General features: G+C 33.4%; 1 pseudogene across 1 annotated transcript in view; it reads right to left on the bottom strand.

The window, feature by feature from the left end:
* Positions 1-22,065, bottom strand: part of LOC143256318 (glutamate [NMDA] receptor subunit 1-like) — an 83,194-nt pseudogene that overhangs the window by 18,869 nt on the left and 42,260 nt on the right. The window contains exons 7-11 of the transcript XR_013031239.1: positions 12,418-12,562; positions 10,541-10,642; positions 8,108-8,213; positions 4,051-4,169; positions 2,648-2,812 (exon numbers count right to left, since the gene is read on the bottom strand). The product of XR_013031239.1 is annotated as a glutamate [NMDA] receptor subunit 1-like (transcript). The remainder of the gene's footprint in view (positions 1-2,647; positions 2,813-4,050; positions 4,170-8,107; positions 8,214-10,540; positions 10,643-12,417; positions 12,563-22,065) is intronic.

The raw sequence follows: 22,065 nt of genomic DNA, 5'->3' as shown, positions 1-22,065 counted from the left end.
GTTGTAAGGCTGTCGTGTCCAAATTCCTTCTTGTAGGCTTTTCATAATCCATCTGATGTACAAAGATGACATTTTTCCTGCGTCTGTTTCAACAGTTCGATCGTACAGAAATCCGTAGGCGCTACGTCAGTCGACTTTGACGAAAGGTATGTTTTCATATGTAAGGACGCCTTCTTGATTCTCAAGTTGCCTTCTGTATGCAACAGCTAAACAAGAGGTATGTATAGGAACGTTGTCCTTGTAAGCCCGAATCTTGTTGGGCTCGTTTCCAGAGGAAAATCTCTAATGGTGTTATGTACTGTCGCCTAACCAAAGAACGTGAGTAACTTTTGCTACAAACCTTTGCTTTCTTGGATTTAAACATGTTACAAGTTGCTGCAGTTTGCTTATCATTGCCGAAACACACTTGTCGCGTTTTATTTATTTTTTTATGGTTCCAAAAGGACTGTTACATGTTACATTCCCATTCAAATGTACTTAACTGCTGGTATCTGTGAATCAGCTGCAAATAAACTTCTTCGGTTAACGATATTTCATTCCAAAGAAATTAAGGATGTAAATATAAATAAGGTTTCTTGCAATACTGTTGCTACAATAACCTTCATGTTGGTCGTATGTTTCTTGTTAACTTGTTGCTACAATAATCTTCATGTTGGTCGTATTTCTTGTAATACTGTTGCTACAATAACCTTCATGTTGGTCGTATGTTTCTTGTTAACTTGTTGCTACAATAATCTCCATGTTGGTCATATGTTTCTTGTTAAATTGTTGCTAAAATAACCTTCATGTTGGTCGTATGCTCACTATTATACAGTTGCTACAGACTCTACTGTAATCTCCATATTGCTTGTTATACTGTTGCTACAACAACTAGAATAATCTTCATGTCGATCCTCTGTTGCTTCTTACATTGTTCTACAGCCTCTCGTATAATGTTCATGTTGATTGTATGTTGCTTCTTATACTCTTGCTACAGCCACTAGTATAGTGTTCATGATGGTTGTATGTTGCTTGTTATACTGTTGCTACAATATTCTTCATGTTAGTCGTATGTTTCTTGTTAAATTGTTACTAAAATAATATTCACGTTAATGGTATGTTTCTTGTTAAATTGTTGCTACAAGTAATCTTCATGTTGGTTGTGTGCTCACTGTTATACTGTTGCTACAGCCACTACCATAATCTACATATTGTTTGTTATACTGTTGCTACAGCCACTACTATAATCTTCATATTACTTGTTATATTGTTGCTACAGTCATTACTATAATGTTCATGTTGATTGTTATACTGTTGCTAAAATTACTAGTATAATGTTCATGTTCGTTGAATGTTTCTTGTTATCCTGTGATACATCCCCTACTATAATCTTCATATTGACTGTTATACTGTTGCCACAGCCTCTAGTATAATGTTCATGTTGACTGTATGTTGCATGTTACACTGTTGCTACAGCGTCTAGTATAATGTTCATGTTGTTTGTATGTTGCTTGTTACGCTGTTGTTATAGCCACTAGTATAATATTCATGTTGGTTGTATGTTGTTTGTTATACTGTTGCTACAGCCCCAAGAATATTGTTTTTATTTCATATATGTTGCATATTATACTATTACTACAACCACTAGTTTAATATTCACGTTGGTTGTAGTTGTTTGTTACACTGTTGCTACAGTTTAATGTTCATGTTGGTTGTATGTTGCTTATTACACTGATGCTACAGCCACTTTTATAATGTTCATGTTGGTTGTATGTTGCTTGTTATACTGTTGCTACAGCCCTCATGTTGGTTGTATGTTGCTTGTTATACTGTTGCTACAGCCTCTGTATAATGTTCATGTTGGTTATATGTTGCTTGTTATACGGTTGCTACAGCCGCTAGTATAATCTTCCTATTACTTGTTATACTGTTGCTACAGCCCCTAGTATAATGTTCATGTTGATTGTATGTTACTGGTTATACTGTTGCTACAGTCTCTAGTATAATGGTCATGTTCATTTGTATGTTGCTTGTTACACTGTTGCTACAGTCTCTAGTATAATGGTCATGTTCATTGTATGTTGTTTGTTATACTGTTGCTACAGCCTAGTATAATGTTCATGTTGATTGTATGTTGCTTGTTATACTGTTGCTACAGTCTCTAGTATAATGGTCATGTTCATTGTATGTTGCTTGTTATACTGTTGCTACAGTCTCTAGTATAATGGTCATGTTCATTGTATGTTGCTTGTTATACTGTTGCTACAGTCTCTAGTATAATGGTCATGTTCATTGTATGTTGCTTGTTATTCTGTTGCTACAACCAGTAGTATAATGCTCATGTTAATTGTATGTTGTTACAGCCACTAGTATAATATTCATGTCGGTAGTATTAGAATAGTGTATGAAAAAAAAATTGAAATTCTAGAAATATATATGAAAAAAAAACTTACTAAAACTGAGGAAATTTCAACAAAAATCTTTATAAGAAATGAGAAACGTTTTAAATTAATATTTATCCCACGAAGATGATATTTTGTTACAACGAAACGGTTTTTGACGATTAATTGCTTTCATCGCGTTTAATTTTGCTTATTCACAAATATAATCAGATATTTTGAAAGCGTTTGGATGGACCTAGTAAACATTTCTCTTTGTTTTAACTCACCTTTTTCTCAAGTATAGTGATTCCCTGATATTTGAAAGGTTTAGTAAATTCAATAACTTGGGATCGTTCAGGATTGATAGTGAGGGGAGCTACAATCATGTCAGCTTTTTCGTACACTAGATCTCCCATCATTCCAGTCCAGTATTTCTTCTTAGATCCATTCACCTAGGTTTGTAATAGAAACTAGTGAATAATTAGTCGAGATGAGAAACTGTCGGTACACTTAGTTAAATACTTTTGTCGGTTCCTCAGTATTTCCAGTTTCTAACAATAGGTGCCGCTATGATAAAGAAAAAAGAAACAAACGAACCACTATGCTTGATCGTAGGACTTTTCTAACATTGAAACGAACTTGTAAAATAACCTTTCCTTCCTTCTATATTTTGTATCCGCGGGTTTAACATTTCCATAATATGTAAGCTTATTAATTAGAGTAATCATTCAAAAACAGTGATTCACTGAAGTAGGAAAGGGGTATTTCAAATACTATTTTGTAAAAATACAAACCTTTTACTAAAGTTACTTTATATAACATAAGAAATAACGCGTTACTTTTTATATTACTGAACAAAGCGTTAAATTACGGATTACATGTCAAACAAATCGTGTGAGTTGAAACACTGAAACCGGAGGTTATATGACAAACACATGTACATATCTTTAATTGTAATATGTGTTCAAATTTAACGGTACCAGAACTATGTCAAAATCCCAAATATAGCCACAATATTATTCTTAACTAAAGTTGGAATTCATTGTTTTTGCGCGATTTATAAACTGTGAAAAGACACGTGCAAACATTTGTTTTTGTAAGATGAGAAAACAGTTTCTCCTATATAAATTAGTGAGTTAAAGAATAAAGTTGAGGTGTATCACACTTAATCAGTGCAGACAGATTATTCTATATAAATTAGTGACTTAATGGAAAAGTAGAGGTATTGTATACCTAACCAGTAAAAACAGCTTGTATCTTTATATAGTTCTGTTGCTTAACGAAAACCTTTAAAGATATTTCACTCTTCACTCCATAGTTTCTCGAATATATAGTAACTATTGTTCAAACACTAAAATCGTATATAACATACAAAAGTAGGTTTATAAAAAGGAATACATGTGTGTGTGTGTGGTTTATAAGTCTCTAATAATATTAGCAAGCTACACGTAGTGAGTGTTTATTTTCAAGTAAAAATAATAATCGATTTGATATAAATATAGGTAGAAAATATTGCACGGTGTATTTTAATAGCATTATTATAAGTTTAAGAAGTTAAAGTAAATTAGAACCGCATTAACTTTATTACTGAGAAACCATAAAGATAAGCGAACTGGACAATTAATATAAAGAATAAATAAAAAGTTAGAAACGTGGAACAATCTACCAGAGAACTACACAACGTGCTTACGTATTCGAAACTGCCAAACTGACCATCTTCGACTTGATACAGATCATAAGTAAAATTCAAGTCATTTCCCAACTTTCTCAGTAAATCCATACAGTAGCCGCGGCAACAGTAGGTTTGTTCTGGAAGAAAAGACATAAAAGCAATTACAACCTGAACGTCTACATAGTTTAAGTTACCCCTTGGTTGGGTAGTTCTTTGAAACTGTCGGTTGCATTACTATATCATATTCATCACAGTCTACGCTCGTTTATAGGTGATATTAGAGTGATGTAAGTATGACACCTTCGTTTAATAATTTGTTTCTACGTATTATACTGAAAAATAACAATTAATAGATATACAAGGGTGGGCAAAAGAGTTGTCCCTCTTGAAAATGTTTTAAATTTATTATATCTTTTTATTAGATAACAATAAAATGTGTAAAACTATATGCTTTTAGGACTCACTCGACGAAATCTGTTCAAATATGATCTCAAAATCTAATTTTAATACTGGCTTTCGTAAACACCTGAACAACTTTTCATGATTTTAGTTACATTTTATCATAAAAAGTGTTGTGCGTGCACGTGCTGTTGTTCCTTAGATCTTCTTGTTACAATTAGCCTACAAAATGATCAAACAAGTTTCTATGCAATCATCGAACGTAAAAATGAAACTCAAATTAACACAAACTAGTTTCACAAGTTAATATTTAATTGACATTCGCTTGGATTTCATCACTGCTTAACGTCAACGTGACATACTCTCAATGAGTTTGTGCAAGTATTTCTGAGTGATTGACTGCCATCCTTCTTTGAGTACCTCAAACCGTTCATCTTCCTTTTTTGGTTTGAGATCTTTCGTTAATCGGTTTAACTCAGCCCATAAACGTTTAATCGAATTTATATCAGGTGATTGACCTGACCATACTATAAAATTAGTTCTTTTATTTCTAAGATATCTCGTAACGACTCCACAGTTGCAGAGAAACTTGTTTGATCATTTTATAGTTTAACTGGAATAAAAAGATCTAAGAATCTCCTGCAGCTGCACAACGTTGTTTTTTGAGAATATGTAATTGACATCATAAAATTTAAGGTAATTATGAAAGCCAGTATTAATATTAAGATTTGAAGTTATATTTGAACAGATATTGTCAAGTGGGTTCTAAAAAACATATAGTTTTGCACGTTTTCCTCTTATCTTATAAAAATAAAAAGGCCCGACATTGCCAAGCGCGTTAAGGCGTGCGACTCGTAGTCTCATGGTCGCGGGTTCGCAACACCGTCGCGCCAAACATGCTCGCCCTTTCAGCCGTGGGGGCGTTATAATGTGACGATCAATCCCACTATTCGTTGGTAAAAGAGTAGCCCAAGAGTTGGCGATGGGTGGTGATGACTAGCTGCCTTCCTTCTAGTCTTACACTGCTAAATTAGGGACGGCTAGCACAGATAGCCCTCGAGTGGCTTCATAAACAAACAAACAATCTAATAAAATAAATAATAACTTAACAACACTTTTAAGGGAGCACTTTTCTGTCCACCCCTGCACTTTTGTCAAGTTGAAAAAGATTCTCAATTATTTTAATATGCTACGAATGACCACGTTAAATGTATTTATGTAAAACAAAACGACACACACATTTCAGGATTTATTAGTTTACTATTAAATGAAAACTTTTCAATTAAAACACGTAAATAATTTGTCCCTAAAATAAAATTTTAATACTTCCAGGTGCAAGTTAATAAATTTGATTTATTAAAATCAAGGCAATAACTGTATTTTTATAAATAACGTACACATACAGTCTTGCCCCAAATGTTTGCATACTATTCTATACTGATGTTATTGTGTATATGCATGGAGTAGTTATTGAGTAAATGCCCAAACAATAACAAAGAAAGTAGTGTATGATCAGACAAACATGTTTTGTGCATTATTCATTAAAATAAACATGCACACCAGTTTTATATAAAAGGATGTACTTTGAGTATAATCTTTCTCGAAACAGACCAAGTTCTTTCAGAATGTTTCTCTGTAGTTGGTGTAGTCATGTCTCGTTACATGTCAGAAGTTATAGGGTATCAAATTATTTGACAATACAGAAACGATATGAAGCAACAGGCATTGCCATAACACTAGGATACCACCACTGTATTGTATCCGGAATCCTGAAACGTCATCGGAAATCAGGAAATCGTGCTTTGACCAGGTTAACATGTCAAGGTCGAAAGAAGTCTTGCAACACCTTAAAACAGGAATGGCATCAGGACATTCATTCAGGGAATCCAGAAGAACAGCGAACAGGAAACTGGCCACACAAGACTGTTTAGTGAGAAGGGCTATCTGAAAACCAATCTTGGGCAAAGTTAAGACATTGGCAACATGCCATCTTTTCAGATGAGTCCTCCTTCCGGCTTGTTAAAGGAGATAAGAGGCTTCATGTTAGTTTGCCTGGAGAACAGGTGAGCGAAGACTGAACGTCAATGGCGACTCCTACAGGCATCATATGGAGACGTATTTCTGCCATATGGTAGGGCAAGGTTTGGTAATAGCTTTGTGTTTCATGGTGACAATGCTCCTGCCCATAATGCGCATATTCTACACAATTATCTCGACCAGAACAATTGTCATGGCCAGCAAAGTCTCTAGATTGTAATCCCACTGAAAACTGTTGAGCAGAACTGAGCCGAAAAATTGCTAACCACGGCCCTAAAATAGCTACAGTAGTTGAGTTGTAGCGACTTCTAGATTGAACGAAATCATGGTGGATTACATCAATAACCTTATCGACAGCATACCACGTCGTCTTGCGGAGCTTATTAGAGTACAAGGAGAAACAACCAAGTACTGAGTGTTTCATATGAACTTATATAAAATTACAGATGCCATTTATGATAATTTCATGATATATTTTGTCATTATATATGTCTTGGTAACGTTTTGTTGTGATAGGTGAAGTACTGAATTCCACATCTTTGTCTCTTTGTAATTACGCACAAAGCTGCACAAGAACTATCTGTGCTCTGCTAACCGCTGGTATCGAAAACAGGTTTCTGGCGTTTTAAATCCGCAGATATAGCGCTGTTCCACTGGGAGAGACACAAGTGTCTGATAAAGTTGTTTGCTATTCTAATAAATCGTTCATAATGTCCAAAGAACTTGTCTCATTATATAAATTACATAGGTGTTTAATATAACATAAGTTACTAAGTATTTGCATTTAATCTTAACAATAGTGAGCTTATTTATTACAAATGATGCAAACATTTTGAACACAACCTTATATTCTCAAAATTAGTACTATATCTTAGAAATATGGAATTAAAAACAATAAACATATATATGTGAGTAATAAAAATGAAGTAATGAGAACTCAAGATCCGACCTTGAAAGTAAAATATTTGTGTTTATCTTTGATTAGTATAGTCTTTAGATATATTGTACAATAAAAAGAAAAAATATTAAAAATGACTTTAATGAATATTTGATACAGATTAGTACAGCATCACAATTAAAGAAACGTGGAACAAATTAATTAAAGGAAAGTAAAATTGCTTTGCATGTCACATAAAAATAATACTTATGGCATAATTAATTAAGCATTACTCATCAATAGCATTACTATGCTATTGATTTAGGTCGATTAAATTGTAATTATTCAACATTTTAGTGTGTTGTTTGTTTATTTTTTCGCATAAGGCAGGAACGATTTTTGATTTATAATGAAATGTAGATGATGAACAATAGTTTAATAATGTAACGATTAAATTATTGAGTTAAATAAAATTTGCTCATTATTGTAAAAATAACTAATGAACTGAAAAAAAGGAAAAATCACCATTAAAATAATTTATTAATATATTAACTATGCACCTGTCAATAGTTTCTTAGGAAAGTATATACAAGCAAAGGCGTACTCTCTATTTATGATGCGAGTTTATTCTTTTTAATATACTTATTTTCTATCCTGGTAGTTTCTGTGAAAGCCAATAGAATCAGTTCTTCATTTATTACCGTTATCCTGAAAATTGCAAATTAGTTTAATTATTTTCATTCGACAAGGGGTGACACTCACGCAGTGAACTGTTGGCGCGTGGACAGAGGATTTCATCTTCACTGCATTCATCATCGCTTTCAACGGGTCTGGCCCACACGAAAGGTTTTTCTTCAGATGTGACAACCTGGCAGGTTTATATTAATGATCGTTTAAAACGGGTTTGAAATAAAAAACAACGAGGACAACACATGTAGACTTATAAAAAACTTAAAGGGACTCTCATAGGATATAATGTATTTATAGTTTTATGTTAAGATTTACCTAAAAATAAACATATAAATCCAACTGTTCTGTACTGAAAAATTAATTATTAGCTCCAAAAGACGGCGCCACAAAAAGTGCCACACTGTAACACCATTGGACAATTACAAACAGTAGTAAACGAAGTGCAACAAATGTCACCACCTTAAAACGGTGTTGATAAAGGATTCGATTTGAATAGTGAAAGTGCATTGAATACGAGATATTAGTGATGGATCAGCACAAAAACAGTTAACAACATTTCGCCAGGCATAGCAAAGCTCAAACAGTTCTGTCGTATTGATGTTAAACTAACTTAAATCAAAAAACACACGTTTCAACTTACTGTATGAATCTCTTCTCGTTAAAGCAGAGGATTTTGGAAAATTATAAAAAATTATAATTATGTTTCTATTTCAGCTTCATGAGAACAATTAAGTAATTGCTAACTTAATGTAAACGATAAATAAAAGTATATTGTTACAAATACCTCACTATAAATCGGAAAACATAACTAAGGGTTTAAATATACGAACAGGACAAACAAGCAAACACCAAATTGTGAACATAAAACAAAGACAGTGCACTCGTTAAAAGAGATTAAAAATCTTTGATTGTAGTCTACTGGCACGAGATGTTCATTCAAATAAATTGAAAAACCTTGGTTTATAAGCACATAACGAAATTCGAAACAGCTCTTCAAAAAATAGAAGTACCACTAAGTTTGTTTGCGCGTAATTACAAACGAAAAAAAAAGAAAAAGACACATGTTCTGTTTTAATCCTTGCTACTTACATTCGGACGTATGCTTTAATTAACTTATGTAATATTTTCATTCTATTTTCACTGACAATTAACCAAAACCTATACTGAACAGAACATTAAGATCTCAAGATGTCAAATCGCATTTATGGCCATGTTTTAAAACCTACTATCCATCTCTAATTTATTCCGTACTTCGTGATCCCGTTTCAAACATTTGAACCCAAAGTTCACTCTAACAATTAGAATTTTTTGTATACTACCAGAAAATTTCTTTTTATGACGTTTTGAAGTGAAAACACTCAAATGTTGCTCTCAGATAAATTTTCCAGACCTTTTCAGAATAAACGTAAAATCTTATTGCATTATTTCGTGCGAGAATTATAACAATTTCGTTAATCCGTACAATCCTTTTGTTGCTAGCTTTAAAACTAATTCATTATACTAAAGTGGAACGTGATAAAAACAGGTATACAAAACACTGGACTAATGAACAATCTAACCAAGCTATAGCTCGCTGCATCCTCCCCCCCTAAAGTCGGCAAAAACAACGACTGTCGTTCATGATTCATAATTTTCGTTTTCTGACTCTTTCATGGACAGCTTACTACCAGGTTACTATATCTAGATACATTTAGCTGAGTGTCATGGAAAGTGTATTTATCTGTTTTTAAAAAATATCGTTCATCACAAATTGACGCCTAACTATCACATTTTGTTAAAATATAAAGTTACTTACATATTCCTATACGAATATAAATTTATGCCATATATATATATATACTTGTATGTATGTATAACATAGAGTGATATTAACAACTTCTTATTTAATTTCTGTAGTACATACTGGTGCATAGAAGAAATTTTAATATTAAAACTAAATGACTTATAACATCAAATTTGTTAACTTTCTTTAACTAAATACAAATTTGTTTTCGGACACTTAACGTTTAAAACTATACCGTTTATAAATAGTTAAAGTGAAGTTTAATAGATTAAACCAGGTATTTCATATTACTAATTTTCCAAAGAGATAAAACATTTGTCTCTACGTTTACTACGTTCTATAAAATTTAGCTGGTAAAATAAAAACAAAAACAAATGTCAGTAAGGTTTGCCATTGGCTACTTAGTTGGAAGAAGTTGTGCTGTCAATCCAATCAGCATTTTGTTATGAGAAAATAAACAATACATTTCAATAAACTTAGCAGAGATGAACGTTTTTGGATTTTTCATAATCAAATTTACAAGAATACATCAATGTTTCATTTGCAACTCGTTCTAATTTTGTTAAAAATCGTTCTACTGAGAGCAGAGAAAGTCAAAATGGTTACAGTATTTTAAAGAAAAAACTATACTTTTTAAATGTTAGGTTCCCAGTAATTAAGCTATATATATGCGGATTTAAATGCGAATAAGAATTACAAAAAAAAAACACAGTATATTTAACCTTTAAATGGGTAGGGACGATATACCCTAGAGGCTTCGTAGTTTGGTTTCCAGGCCATCTGATGTTGCTAATGTTGAGTTGCAGGTCCATTTTCATGTGAGACTAGAAAATCAAATTTAAATCCTGTTTTATTCAGAATTAGCAAAAACGAATTATACGATGATTGTTTTGGAAATTTTCAATGAAAGTAATAACCTAGTTTTTATGCAATGACTCCTGTGGAGAGAAAAAAGTGATAATGGAAACAGAATAGTTTACATAATAAATTTAATGTGGACATTGCAGTTTAAGCTGTATAAAAAATGTGTATGTGTGTGTTGACAAATATTCCTTACTTTTTGGAGATGCACAACCAATTACATTTCTGTTGTACTTAGTCAACGGAATGTTTTTTTTATTTACTTCTAATATATTGTTACCTTAGAAAAAGAAAATGCAACTTAATCATTATTGGTTAAGACGAGCTATTTTGATGAAAACTTTTCATTGTTTTATTATTATTATTCTAAATTGTTACAAGAAGCAGTGATGGACTTGTAGATACAAAGTAAATGGAGTTTTAATTTTATCACCTTGCTCGTAACTATATATTTCCATAGCATGTTCGACTGTTTGAATTTCGCAAAAACTACTCGAGGGCTATCTGCGCTAGCATTTCTTAAGTTTGAAGAGATAGGCTAAAAAGCATACAATCAGCCAATACCACCCACCACCAGCTCTTGAATTATTCTTCATCAAGAAATACTGGGTTTGACAGTTATTATAGCATCCTGCTGGCTGAAAGGTCGAGCATGCCTATTAATTCTAACAACGTTTTGATTAACACTTGCGACAATCATAAAATACACAAAACAGTTTGTTAAATTCTTAACTGTGTTATTTAATGTAGATAAAAAAAGAAAAGTTTTCTTGAATAATTATTTTAAATCTATGCATATTAATATAGAGGTACAATAATGTTTGACTTGTTTCAATACAATATATACCACCTTTGTCACCTATATCTGATGTTTTCCATAATATTCATGATGAACGTTCTAGTGGCCAACATTAAGAAAATGTCTACTTAGTACAAAAGTTTCTGCTGTAGTGCCTATTCGAAAAGGCACTTAATGTACGCTAAAGTTATTTTTCCATATATTATAGTGTAATTATCAGCGACTCGCAAAATTATTTGTGATATTATTCGTATCCTTTCCTTGTATTTTCTTATTGTCGCCCCCGCTAGTACAGTGGTATGTCTTCGGATTTACAACGTAAAATCAGCGGTTCGATTCCCCTCGGTGGGCTCAGCAGATAGCCCGACGTGGCTTTGCTATAAGAAAACACACATTCTTATTGTATCGTTTTCACGCACACCTTTAAAACTACGTTTCCTTCCAGGCATTGAATATTAAGCTGATGAATTCTAGTCTGTTTTAAAAATATTTTACAGGGTCAGATAAAAACGCACGTAGATGTAACTTTATTTAATAAACTACACGTAAAGTAAACAATAACATAAGGTGAGACACTTGTAATACTGTGCAGAGTTAGAAGCAGTTATGAGCGTTCAGTGTATGACATGGTTTTATGAGTTTAAATAAAGTAACTCACAAAAACGAAAAACGTAGTTAAAAAGTGTTCCTAGCAGTTTATTAAACAAACCAAAGGTAAATTATTGCAAAGTAAAGTAAACGTAAAGTCGTAATAACGGCCAATTACACTAGTTGTGTGGCATGATATTAATTGGAACAAATGAATAATAACATATTTAGAATAACTTCTCATAAAAGAGAAATAGGATAACTAATTAATTGTCACTCCTAACTAATATTAAAAAACAATTTGTGATTCGTTATCCAGAAAATGCTTCAGAAAAGCATACAGATACCTACCTTAGAGAACACGTAATGTCCAACTTTGACGGTTTCGCCACCTACAACATTTACAACATCATAGTCACTATTAAGACGATCTCCCTTCTCATCAAAGGCTACTCTTCCTGTTTTTCCAGAAAGCAAACTTTGGGCTTTTAGGTACCTGAAACATGTGAACACAGCCTTAGGTGTATATTATCAATATCACAAGAAAATGATAATAAGACAACAATCACGTGATTTCGCGTACAATAAACACATAAAATATGAACTATCAATGAGTTTAGATACTTAAAACACACAAAAGTTAATGATCACCTTATTTAATTATTTAAAGAACAAAGTCAACCTATTATTTAAATTCATTTAATCTCAGCACTTTAATACATGAAATAAATGTTTATTTTCCTTTCTTATTTAGGTAGGTGAACATCATATGTTCACCTATAATTTTGACATGTACGTGCGCTTGGACGAAAGTGTAACCTCACATCACGTAGTATGCCTAGTTTTGGAATGCAGATAATTTGTTACTGTTATAGTTACTCATTGCTATAGAACATTTTCTTTGATTTCACTGAATGTTCTTGTGGGAGGAATAACTGTACAGCAAAGATAATGTCATGAATAGAACATCTAGAGAACTGTTCCTTCTACTGAATGATGACCAGGAATAACTGTACAGCAAAGATAATGTCATGAATAGAACATCTAGAGAACTGTTCCTTCTACTGAATGATGACCAGGAATAACTGTACAGCAATATGGTCCTGTATGATGCAGTTCTGAATAGATCATCTAAAGAACTGTTCCTTCTACTGAATGATGACCAGGAATAACTGTACAGCAATATGGTCCTGTATGATGCAGTTCTGAATATATCATCTAGACAACTGTCACTGCTACTGAATGATGACCAGGAATAACTGTATAGCAATGTGGTCCTGTATGATGCAGTTCTGAATAGATCATCTAAAGAACTGTTCCTTCTACTGAATGATGACCAGGAATAACTGTACAGTAATGTGGTCCTGTATGATGCAGTTCTGAATATATCATCTAGAGAACTGTTCCTGCCACTGAATGATGACCAGTGCAATGAGTAATATATGGACTATGGGAGGTACAATCATATTTGGGTTTTTAAGTAGTGATAAGATCACAGTATTATTGAGATTATCTCTTGATAAATAGCTCCAGATGTCAGAGAATACGTGCTCTAAACTGTTTGATTTGTGTAGATTGGAAATGCACGTTATTTTCACTTCATCCTTGATATTGTATACAATCTCTTTCTTTTAATTTAATCAATGCCGGAAATGCAGATTTCGTTCTGAATAGAATTTTGTGATATTTCTATTGATATCGTTGTTATGTCCTTGGGTAATAAGTACACCTGTGAATATCATATATTGAGGTTGTATAATTACATTTTTATGTCTTGACCATAGGACCTGTCTTTAAAGTTTTTCTGGTTTTCTATGTTGTTATAAATTCTTCATTTTGTAAAATACAAAAAATAGGAGTGCTTATGGGCAAAGGAAAGAATTTGTTGGTCGCGGTAAAATTGAGCTAAGATTCTGTTCAGATCTAGGAGAAACCCTCTCTTTAATGTCGGTATTCTGGTTATGTTGTGAAGTGCCACATATACAATCTCAATTTAACAGAGAAGTCAGGAGTAGGGCCAGCAGCCTGGGATCTCCAAAGCTGCTGGTCAACACTGATCTCAAGTATAGACTTCAGAATACAAAAGTCATGAATGACTAAAGGTTGATTTCCTGACCTGTAGACGAATGGTTATGACAGTAAATAGTGCTACTTCTATAGAACACGCAGACTGTTGGTGATTAGGATAGTCCAATCTTGCTCATTGTTATCCATAACCTTTGGAAGTAAACGTTGGGTAATGTTAGTGGATAACGTCTTTCAATTAGAGTTACTTCACCACTGAGTAAGACAGTGAGCACCTAGTGTTGAGGGAGATGCCCTGTGGAGCCGGCAATAACTTCTTCACCAAGACGTGCATGCAACTACAACTAAAATATAGCATAAAAACAAGAAGATGAATCATTTCTGGTAACTCAATGTTCTGTCCTTCAAGAGCAAGGACTGAATGGTTTATCATAATATAGAGATCTCTGTGCACGATCATTACTCAATGTCCCTCACACCATGCATATAGTAACCTAATATTGATTGAGACACTGTTGGAGGTAAAATTCTACACCTGTCACAGTTTTCTCCGGGTGAAATGAAGTAAATTTCTTCTCTGACGATCAAGAACACAATCAATGAAGACTTGGACTGCTTTATCAAACATTTATAGTAAATAGCTGCTTAGGACTGAAGGAATAGCTTTACAATGCCCAGTGCTGAGTTTTGTTGAACCAGTATTTTTGATTAAGCACTTTGGCATGGAAAAGCTAAGTGACTGAGACACAGCTACGTACGATATGCACCAATGTTGTCAATAGTAGAAAACCAAAATACTCATAGGGCTGAATTCAAAGCTTAAAGTAGGGTTTGTTGGAGAATTTAGTTATTTACACGAAAAATGTCACCGATATGGGAAGACACATTCTTCATCTGTATCTGCAAGTCTTGAAGATATATCATTTGGACAAATTCAGGAAGAACCTATAAAATAAAATTATGTGATATCACGTGGGTTTTAAAGACATTAAAATCCTAGTGGAGGCATTATTTGTGATGACTATATTCAAAGTAATAACTTTCAGCAGGACACAACATAAGAAAAAATTCAAAATGACTCCTAAAGTGGCTGTATTTTACACAAATAACTCTCGGGAGATTTCCATAATGAAGGCATCTCATCCATGGCAAGATAAATAAAGCATGTATTTCTGTCAAAATGCACAATGGTCTGTTATCACTATAGCTTTAGAAAACTAACAGATCCCAGGTTCGGTTTGGCCATTAAGCTAGAGGTACACTAAACAACTTGTATCAAAATGTTTAGTAGTTAGTTCAGCTTATACACGGTTTATTAGGTCTTAGCATGTACCAACTCTAAACTTTTCAATAGTTATTGGTATAAGCTGAACTAACTACTAAACATTTTTAAAAAGTTGTTAAGTATACTTCTAGTTTGATGGCCAAACCAAGGAAAACCTTTCCCCCACTTCCCCAACTTATTCAAAACAATATCTCTATCTGTGTCTAGGTACTGTCCACAACAGAATTAAGACGACAGTATCCAAAATGCAAAATGCAGTTTTATAGAAAACCCATACAATGTTAGTTAGATCAACCCACATAACAATTGACAACAAGAATACATGTTGAAAAAAAGTAAGTGGCATTACATAGTTTACTCTGGATTGGGATATATGATTGCTATTTTCTTCAGTGGAAGACATTGTTTCTTGTCCATAAAACTAGCTACTCTTGCTTGAACAATTATCTACCTGTGTTATGTTACATTCAATGTGTTGAGCTGTAACTATAAACATTTGACTATTCAACTTCCTGGCAAGTGAATGTAGTGAGAACTACTGTACAGTTTGACTTGCTTCTGTCATACTATGTCTGAAACGAAAACATGGCTGCCAGAACATCCGAAATCACTAGATAATGACTGCAAGTAAACTGGATTTACCACAATGACAGGAACCAGATGAGTTGCTGGTTAAATATGTTGGTGTGTTTGCAAAGTAAGATAGAAATGTCCCTCAATTGCCTAGCAATAAAAATGAAGGCTTATAACTCTAAAAAGCAGATTTTGATACCCATTTAGGGTACAGCAAATACCACAGATTGTGTAATCTTGTGCTTAAGAGCAAATGACCATTCAATAAAAATGGAATTGTGGGTGAATCAGTTGAAACTCACAGTCACATGGCTATAGGTAACACACGTCCAATGAATCAATCATAACACAAGCTTCTCTGAAGCAATATGGATGTAGACAGTCCTGAGATTAGTGGATTTTGAAGAAAGGAAATTATGCAGTTTTCAGTGAGTGCTTGTTCATCTCCAGTAGTAACTGTGAAAAATAAACATGACACAACAGTAATTGTGAAAAATAAGGATGACACAACAGTAACTGTGAAGAATAAGAATGACACAACAGTAACTGTGAAGAATAAGGATGATACAACAGTAACTGTGAAGAATAAGGATGACACAACAGTAACTGTGAAGAATAAGGACGACACAACAGTAACTGTGAAGAATAAGGATGATACAACAGTAACTGTGAAGAATAAGGATGATACAACAGTAACTGTGAAGAATAATGATGACACAACAGTAACTGTGAAAAATAAGGATGATACAACAGTAACTGTGAAGAATAAGGATGACACAACAGTAACTGTGAAGAATAATGACGACACAACAGTAACTGTGAAGAATAATGACGACACAACAGTAACTGTGAAGAATAATGATGACACAACAGTAACTGTGAGGAATAAGGATGACACAACAATAACTGTGAAGAATAAACATGACACAAGAGTAACTGTGAAAAATAAGGATGACACAACAGTAACTGTGAAGAATAATAATGACACAACAGTAACTGTGAAGAATAATAATGACACAACAGTAACTGTGAAGAATAATGATGATACCACAGAAACTGTGAAGAATAAGGATGACACAACAGTAACTGTGAAGAATAATGATGACACAATAGTAACTGTGAAGAATAATGATGACACAACAGTAACTGTGAAGAATAATGATGACACAGCAGTAACTGTGAAGAATAAACATGACACAACAGTAACTGTGAAGAATAAGGATGACACAGCAGTAACTGTGAAGAATAATGATGACACAACAGTAACTGTGAAGAATAAACATGACACAACAGTAACTGTGAAGAATAATGATGACACAACAGTAACTGTGAAGAATAAGGATGACACAACAGTAACTGTGAAGAATAATAATGACACAACAGTAACTGTGAAGAATAATGTTGATACCACAGTAACTGTGAAGAATAAGGATGACACAACAGTAACTGTAAAGAATAAACATGACACAAGAGTAACTGTGAAAAATAAGGATGACACAACAGTAACTGTGAAGAAGAATAATGACATAACAGTAACTGTGAAGAATAATGGTGACACAACAGTAACTGTGAAGAATAATGATGACACAACAGTAACTGTGAGGAATAAGGATGACACAACAATAACTGTGAAGAATAAACATGACACAAGAGTAACTGTGAAAAATAAGGATGACACAACAGTAACTGTGAAGAATAATAATGACACAACAGTAACTGTAAAGAATAATGATAATACAACAGTAACTGTGAAGAATAAGGACGACACAACAGTAACTGTGAAGAATAAACATGACACAAGAGTAACTGTGAAAAATAAGGATGACACAACAGTAACTGTGAAGAATAAGGATGACACAACAGTAACTGTGAAGAATAAACATCACACAACAGTAACTGTGAAGAATAAGGATGATACAACAGTAACTGTGAAGAATAATCATGACACAACAGTAACTGTGAAAAATAAACATGACACAACAGTAACTGTGAAGAATAAGGATGATACAACAGTAACTGTGAAGAATAATAATGACACAACAGTAACTGTGAAGAATAATGATGACACAACAGTAACTGTGAAGAATAAGAATGACACAACAGTAACTGTGAAGAATAAGGATGACACAAAAGTAACTGTGAAGAATAAGGATGACACAACAGTAACTGTGAAGAATAAACATGACACAAGAGTAACTGTGAAAAATAAGGATGACACAACAGTAACTGTGAAGAATAATAATGACACAACAGTAACTGTGAAGAATAATGATGACACAACAGTAACTGTGAAGAATAATGATGACACAACAGTAACTGTGAAGAATAATGATGACACAACAGTAACTGTGAGGAATAAAGATGACACAACAATAACTGTGAAGAATAAACATGACACAAGAGTAACTGTGAAAAATAAGGATGACACAACAGTAACTGTGAAGAATAATAATGACACAACAGTAACTGTGAAGAATAATGATGACACAACAGTAACTGTGAAGAATAATGATGACACAACAGTAACTGTGAAGAATAAAGATGACACAACAGTAACTGTGAAGAATAAACATGACACAAGAGTAACTGTGAAAAATAAGGATGACACAACAGTAACTGTGAAGAATAATAATGACACAACAGTAACTGTGAAGAATAATAATGACACAACAGTAACTGTGAAGAATAATGATGATACCACAGTAACTGTGAAGAATAAGGATGACACAACAGTAACTGTGAAGAATAATGATGACACAACAGTAACTGTGAAGAATAATGATGACACAACAGTAACTGTGAAGAATAATGATGACACAACAGTAACTGTGAAGAATAAGGATGACACAACAGTAACTGTGAAGAATAAACATGACACAACAGTAACTGTGAAGAATAAGGATGACACAACAGTAACTGTGAAGAATAAGGATGACACAACAGTAACTGTGAAGAATAAGGATGACACAACAGTAACTGTGAAGAATAAGGATGACGCAACAGTAACTGTGAAGAATAAGGATGACGCAACAGTAACTGTGAAGAATAATGATGACACAACAGTAACTGTGAAGAATAAACATGACACAACAGTAACTGTGAAGAATAATGATGACACAACAGTAACTGTGAAGAATAAGGATGACACAACAGTAACTTGAAGAATAAACATGACACAACAGTAACTGTGAGGAATAAGGATGACACAACAGTAACTGTGAAGAATAAACATGACACAACAGTAACTGTGAAGAATAAGGATGACACAGCAGTAACTGTGAAGAATAATGATGACACAACAGTAACTGTGAAGAATAAACATGACACAACAGTAACTGTGAAGAATAAGGATGATACAACAGTAACTGTGAAGAATAAGGATGACACAACAGAAACTGTGAAGAATAATGATGACACAACAGTAACTGTGAAGAATAAGAATGACACAACAGTAACTGTGAAGAATAAGAATGACACAACAGTAACTGTGAAGAATAAGGATGACACAACAGTAACTGTGAAGAATAAACATGACACAAGAGTAACTGTGAAAAATAAGGATGACACAACAGTAACTGTGAAGAATAATAATGACACAACAGTAACTGTGAAGAATAATGATGACACAACAGTAACTGTGAAGAATAATGATGACACAACAGTAACTGTGAGGAATAAAGATGACACAACAATAACTGTGAAGAATAAACATGACACAAGAGTAACTGTGAAAAATAAGGATGACACAACAGTAACTGTGAAGAATAATAATGACACAACAGTAACTGTGAAGAATAATAATGACACAACAGTAACTGTGAAGAATAAACATGACACAACAGTAACTGTGAAGAATAAGGATGACACAGCAGTAACTGTGAAGAATAAGGATGACACAACAGTAACTGTGAAGAATAAGTATGACACAACAGTAACTGTGAAGAATAAACATGACACAACAGTAACTGTGAAGAATAATGATGACACAACAGTAACTGTGAAGAATAAACATGACACAACAGTAACTGTGAAGAATAAACATGACACAACAGTAACTGTGAAGAATAAGGATGACACAACAGTAACTGTGAAGAATAAGGATGACACAACAGTAACTGTGAAGAATAATGATGACACAACAGTAACTGTGAAGAATAAGGATGACACAACAGTAACTGTGAAGAATAAACATGACACAACAGTAACTGTGAAGAATAAGGATGACACAACAGTAACTGTGAAGAATAATGATGACACAGTAACAGTAACTGTGAAGTAATAAACATAAACATGACACAACAGTAACTGTGAAGAATAAGGATGATACAACAGTAACTGTAAAGAATAATGATGACACAACAGTAACTGTGAAGAATAATGATGACACAACAGTAACTGTGAAGAATAAGGATGACACAACAGTAACTGTGAAGAATAAACATGACACAACAGTAACTGTGAAGAATAAGGATGACACAACAGTAACTGTGAAGAATAATAATGACACAACAGTAACTGTGAAGAATAATGATGACACAACAGTAACTGTGAAGAATAATGATGACACAACAGTAACTGTGAAGAATAATGATGACACAACAGTAACTGTGAAGGAATAAGGATGACACAACAATAACTGTGAAGAATAAACATGACACAAGAGTAACTGTGAAAAATAAGGATGACACAACAGTAACTGTGAAGAATAATAATGACACAACAGTAACTGTGAAGAATAAACATGACACAAGAGTAACTGTGAAAAATAAGGATGACACAACAGTAACTGTGAAGAATAATAATGACACAACAGTAACTGTGAAGAATAATGATGACACAACAGTAACTGTGAAGAATAATGATGACACAACAGTAACTGTGAAGAATAATGATGACACAACAGTAACTGTGAGGAATAAAGATGACACAACAATAACTGTGAAGAATAAACATGACACAAGAGTAACTGTGAAGAATAAGGATGACACAACAGTAACTGTGAAGAATAATAATGACACAACAGTAACTGTGAAGAATAATGATGACACAACAGTAACTGTGAAGAATAATGATGACACAACAGTAACTGTGAAGAATAAAGATGACACAACAGTAACTGTGAAGAATAAACATGACACAAGAGTAACTGTGAAGAATAAGGATGACACAACAGTAACTGTGAAGAATAATAATGACACAACAGTAACTGTGAAGAATAATAATGACACAACAGTAACTGTGAAGAATAATGATGATACCACAGTAACTGTGAAGAATAAGGATGACACAACAGTAACTGTGAAGAATAATGATGACACAACAGTAACTGTGAAGAATAATGATGACACAACAGTAACTGTGAAGAATAATGATGACACAACAGTAACTGTGAGGAATAAGGATGACACAACAGTAACTGTGAAGAATAAACATGACACAAGAGTAACTGTGAAGAATAAGGATGACACAGCAGTAACTGTGAAGAATAAGGATGACACAACAGTAACTGTGAAGAATAAGTATGACACAACAGTAACTGTGAAGAATAAGGATGACGCAACAGTAACTGTGAAGAATAAGGATGACGCAACAGTAACTGTGAAGAATAATGATGACACAACAGTAACTGTGAAGAATAAACATGACACAACAGTAACTGTGAAGAATAATGATGACACAACAGTAACTGTGAAGAATAAGGATGACACAACAGTAACTTGAAGAATAAACATGACACAACAGTAACTGTGAGGAATAAGGATGACACAACAGTAACTGTGAAGAATAAACATGACACAACAGTAAATGTGAAGAATAAGGATGACACAGCAGTAACTGTGAAGAATAATGATGACACAACAGTAACTGTGAAAAATAAACATGACACAACAGTAACTGTGAAGAATAAGGATGATACAACAGTAACTGTGAAGAATAAGGATGACACAACAGAAGCTGTGAAGAATAATGATGACACAACAGTAACTGTGAAGAATAAGAATGACACAACAGTAACTGTGAAGAATAAGAATGACACAACAGTAACTGTGAAGAATAAGGATGACACAACAGTAACTGTGAAGAATAAACATGACACAAGAGTAACTGTGAAAAAT

This window comes from Tachypleus tridentatus, chromosome 7 (genome assembly GCF_004210375.1).
Source record: "Tachypleus tridentatus isolate NWPU-2018 chromosome 7, ASM421037v1, whole genome shotgun sequence".
Classification (NCBI taxonomy): Eukaryota; Metazoa; Arthropoda; class Merostomata; order Xiphosura; family Limulidae; genus Tachypleus; species Tachypleus tridentatus.
This window is presented reverse-complemented; position numbering and strand designations above follow the sequence as displayed.